This window comes from Coturnix japonica, chromosome Z, assembly GCF_054131305.1.
Source record: "Coturnix japonica strain WE chromosome Z, WE-NBRP24, whole genome shotgun sequence".
NCBI lineage: Eukaryota > Metazoa > Chordata > Aves > Galliformes > Phasianidae > Coturnix > Coturnix japonica.
In genome coordinates this window covers 59,780,710-59,786,271 of record NC_140702.1, presented here as the reverse complement: position 1 = coordinate 59,786,271, position 5,562 = coordinate 59,780,710, and positions in this window count along the sequence as shown.

Below are 5,562 nucleotides of genomic sequence, written 5' to 3'. Positions count from 1 at the left end.
CAGGCCATGGCTTCTCTGCTTCAGATGCAAGGAAACATTGCTCTTTAAAACCATCTCAGCTTCCCTCCATTCAGAGTCAATCTGTTTCACTCACACTGGAGGATAAGCTCCAGCACTGGGTGAGGCAGGGAACACAAGGATGATCAGATGATTAGACACTTTGTCAGCGACTGCTTTCCTCAGCTATCAGGCATGCTCTCCTGTTCCTCCAGCCCCTGCCTCTGTGAAAAACAAGGTGGTATACAGAGATATCAGATTTCATTCACATCCTCTCATAACCACATAATGAGAGCAAATCTCTCAAACAATTGTATCTTCAGTGTGTTTAGTATGTTCAGTCAATTGCCCTGAACCACTGCAAGCTGTGTTAACCCAGAGTGGAATTTCTCTTTGGTTTGTATATGTATATTCTTTCATTATTTTACAGGAAAAAATATATATATGTTATCCAGACACCCATGTATATCCAGTTTCCTCTGAGCATTCATAAGGAACTGAAAGACCCAAACAAGAGAACTACAAGCAGGTCAGCTCACCTCCTAGTTCTTGCCTTGCCAATAGTCCAGTTTTGTAACTAACAAACTGTGGAGAAGCATTTTTAATGGAGTGCAGTTCTTCCTTGTCTTGCAGTGGCACTTTCTGTTACCTCAAATGTCTGTCTTTTACATATTTATACCATCTGAGCACCAGAGTCTACATATTGACTATATATTGCTTTTTACCTAGAACCTGTTTTTGAAGAGAAAACTGAGCACTAAAAAAAGTATTATATAAATGGACTAAATCCAAACTTCCCCCATTTCAAGGTTCCTTGTCTCCTCTACAGTTCAGGTTTATACTTCAGCATTTCTTGATACTATTCCTGTTTTCCTCAGCTTTTCCCTGTGCTTATGGGAGAACTTCCCCCCCCCCAGGTCCCAAGTTCAGAAATGAAAACTTGGCCCCTGCGATCAGAAGGCTTCCCCTGGCATAAGGCAGATAAAATATGGACAAAACCAGCAATAGTGTGACAGTATTTTCTTTAGTGCTATTTCGTAAGCAGAAAAATAACAGAATCAGAATACACAGAGACAAGCTAATGAGATAATCAGGAAAATGAAATACTTTTAGCATAATAATAGTCCTGGAAAGAAAGACTTGTTGAGGGAGGTAAGAAAATGTTTAGGGTGAGTTCACTGAAGAATGTACAACAATAATTCAGACCGGAATAAACATAAGGCTAGAAGCTAGGAGGAAATCTCAGGCATTTCTAAATTTAGGAACAGCCTCTGTTACAAGTGGTGAGGACCAAAAAAGCCCAACAACTTTTAAGATGGAATGATTTAAGTTCGTGACAGAGATTTCAAGAAGTGGTTACCTATGATAGCAGGCATTAAACTGAGGGGTTCACAACCCCTCTGATTCTCCTGTGTTAATGTGACTAATTGACACCAATCTTTGCTCAAGTGATTCTTCCGAATTAGCAGTGATATGAAGCAAAGTAATCTAGATAGGGAGATCTGAAATAGTCCGTGCCAGGCTGTTCTAAAACATGGTAGTTAGTCCCATAATAAAAGCCCTTGTCTTCTCAAAATAAGCCCAAACAATTGCACCTTCTGAGTAACTTTTGCAATCATGGATATGGAGAAAAACAAAAACCATGACAGTATTTCCTCAATTCAGAAAACTCAGTCCCTCCTTGTCTTTCTGTTCTGTAGAAAAAAATAACAAAATACATTTTGCGAATCATTTTTATATCACCAAAGAAAATTAAAGAACAAAACAAAACAAACAACAACAGAGGCATAGCAAGTGATACACAATACAATTGCTCACCACTGATGCCCAGCCAGTCCCCAAGCAACAGCTGGTCTCTCAGCCAGTTCCCCCATTGTTGCTCTTCAGCACAACACTACATAGTACTGGGCATTCCTTTGGCTAGGTTAGGTCAGCTGTCCTGGTCATGACCTCACTGTCAGGGCAGCACAAGAAGCTGAGATGTTCCTGGCTCTGTGCAGCACTGTACTGCAATAATTGGAACATCAGAGAGTTTTCATCACAAGTCCAAAGCACGGGACCATACAAAGTACTACTAAGAAAATTAATTCTATCCCAACCAAAGAAGAACAGTAAGACATGATCAAAGGTGATCTAGAAAGGTCTTGTTTATAATTAAAAACACAATGCTTAAGGCATTGACTCTGTACGCAGCTATTGAATGCTGTTTTCATATCACTGGTCTGAAATACGCCAGGGAAGATTTCCTCCAATTAATCAGGAAACAAGACTGCAGCACTAGCTGTGATGCCGCAGTACATTGAAGATGCTTGTCTCAGCTGATTGTGTTGCCTCCGTTCTTATAAATATTCCTTCTGACACGCCAGACAAAACTCTGAATTTGTATTTAGGGAGATGTGGTATCACGGTGGTGACACCCCATATTTACCCTGTACAAGCAGAATTTAGTTCACATCTTAATAAAATCAAATTGGTTTTCTTCTTTTTCTTTCTTCCAAAGAATCTTTACCTAAATATAAAAATAGCTGTTTCTTTTATCATACACATTAGCTGTCCAGCTTATTTACCAACATTAATGCTTTTTTTTAATATTTTGGGGGTTTTAAAGCCTCTTGGAAAGACCTCTCTTGAAGCTCTCGGTTCAGCTAACGTGTTAGGGTGAACATTGTGATTTTCATGAAGATAGCATAAAGCTTTTTGATAGATAAGCTATTTCACAATGTAACTTGAACTTGAAAAGGATGAAACAGTGTGTTGGAGACTCCCTGTCACAGCAAGTTTCCCCCAGGGGGTGTGGCCAAGGGCTGTGAGTGGGATTTTTTTCAAAGGCCATATCAGAATTGCTTTTTGAATTCAGACACTGAAGCTGTTCTCTGGCAGAAAGTAGTCTGCATCAATCTGACATACATTTGCAGACTTGCATATCTGCTTATTGAAAGCAGAGTTATGTAAGAAACAATTTGTGAGTGTAGATATTTTTAGGTGCATGGAAGAAAGATCCAAGACATCAGCATGTAGCACCAGCAGGCCAAAATCAAGTTTGAATTTTTTATGATATTGAATTTGTTGCAATATGCACAAAACAGATCAACTGTAGCCAATATAGACTAGACCTTTATTTTATTTTATTTTGTTTTATTTTATTTTGTTTTATTTTTTCCCATTAGATGAACAGGAGGCTAATTGACAGCAAACACACACACACACTCAGCCAGAAGAAAATGAAGACTTCAACTGCCTGTATTTCAGAAAAGGTAAGACTTCAAATACAAGTGAGATATTCCTTTGCTGGTGCAATGTATTTTCAGTCTACATCCTGCTTCAGTTGCCTATCAGACTCTGCATAGGATTTAATGAGCATGCCTGTCCCACATAACCCAAACTGTCTTAGAATGTACTTAGGACTCTGAATACAAAAGATTACAGATTCCCTCTGTTTCATTAGCATCCAGGGTGCAAGGCCTGCTTGAAGAATGTGCTCTGTAGCTCACAGGCTGCTTCATCCTCTCTTTGATGTGCTTCACAGGTATAAAGCGGGACAAAGGGGCTGGCAAGATATTCGTCACCATGCTTGTCCATCTTTGGAGCTTCTTTTTCCTTTGAAGTGTAACAGCTAACAGGTGAAATTGGGCAGAGCAAAAAGATTCCTTTTTCTATTAATTTACTTGATGCAGTCCAGGCTAAATGGAAGAGCTTAATACTGCATACTGTGGAGGTTGACAGCCTGCATTGCCTTTTACCACAGCAAATAAAAAAAACATTGAGAGAAATGTTTAACCACATCTATTGTAAGGCATAATTCTGAGAAACCATTTAATTAACAGAAGAAGCAAAGAGATGGTGCTCTCTTCTAACACTTACTGTGATTTTAAGCTTATCATTGAAGATAGCATAATTTATCCTGGTCTGAATAACAGAAAAATGTAAGGCATGTACAATTCTGACACAAATCCATGCAAGAAAAAGAGCAAAAATATTAAACACTTGAAAAGACAGTCCAGTGCAAAATGTATTTCAGAAATTATAGTTTAGCATCTGTTTAACATTAAAAGGTTACTATGGCAACTGTATACCTGAGCTATAATTAAAAACAGGTTCTTACTCCTTTAGCAAACTCTGGTTTATAAGATTCTGTCCTTTGTTTTGATTGGCAGTGTGTTCTCTGTATTTCTTACAGTTGATTTTTTCTTTAAATCGAAGTAATGTTCATACTGAGACCTGGAGCTCCAGCAATCATCATATGGTCTTGCCTTACTGGGCTTCCTTCTCTTCAGTATGCCCCTGTCCCTGATGGTTACACTATTTCTGATACAAGACAGGATGCCATGGGCCTCCTTGGCCATCTGAGCTCTTGTATTTTGAACTCTGCAACCCACTATCAGAATCTCTCTCATCTATGACCTGTGTTATCTCTTTGCCAGTTTTTCCTTACTACTCATGAATTATCACTAACCTCTTTCTGTTCTTTGCAAGAAGTGCTGTCAAGGCAGATATTTTGATTTCTCAGGTAAGAGGGATTTTAACTTTGCATGCACAATGTCAGTCTACCTCCCTTCATCATTTTGGACATTGTTCCCAAGTCCATACCATTTCATTACTAGGAAATTCCCTGTGCACCCAGTAGAATTGAATGTTCATTTGTATTTCATGAACATGCCCTTCAGAAAATCTGATAAGATATTGCTGGTGCAGTTAGTCACACACTACCACTGTACAGCAGGCACAGAACCATGCCCTTTCTTTTTAAACAAGTGATTCACTTTTAACAGATATTTCTCTCTCTCTCTATATATATGTGTGTATTGTTATTTAATACTCAACCTGAAATACATTACGTTTGCCAAGATAATTTAAAAATTTGCCTATCACCAGGTAGGTCTGAATCCAGTCTCTGCTTGCAGCTGTCTGAACACAGAAGGGAAATTTCCCTAAAGTACTGAAATTTTCTGAAAATTTCCCTTTACTTTGGTAGCAGCAACTGCTATGCTAGTTTTGATGGCTTCCATGCCCAGAGTTATTTTAAATGTTCTGCAATCAGACTTCATAGATGTGGAACTTAAAGTCACACCTTATGTGTGATTTTTATCTACAGTAAAGCTCCCAGTGTTGCTACCAACACAGAAGATACAGCATCTTTGCTGCGTGGATGTTACTTTGAGTGGGTAAAGAAGGCAGAAAAAGAAGACAGGCAGGGTCTGCTGCTGCTATTATTTCTGCAGTATCCAAACATTCATGTTAGAGTAAGTCACAAACTTTGCCTTACTTTTGATATCAGTATTTCCAATTCACATTGATATTTAGCCTAGACTTATAAGATGCTTAAATCACCTACCTAAGTTTGCACTGCTGATATCCTATGCACATTTAAGAATCTACTTGTTACGCCTTGCAAACAGCAAGGGGGAATGTTTCTACTTTTCAAAAGCACAAAGTTAGGATTTTGTAAATATATTTAATAAACAGAACCTTGAAAGTCCAGCACACTAACAAGCAGGTTATTTATATTCAACCAATGCAACTATAGCTGGTGAAAAGGAAGTTAGAAGAGGAAATGTAAAGAATAGA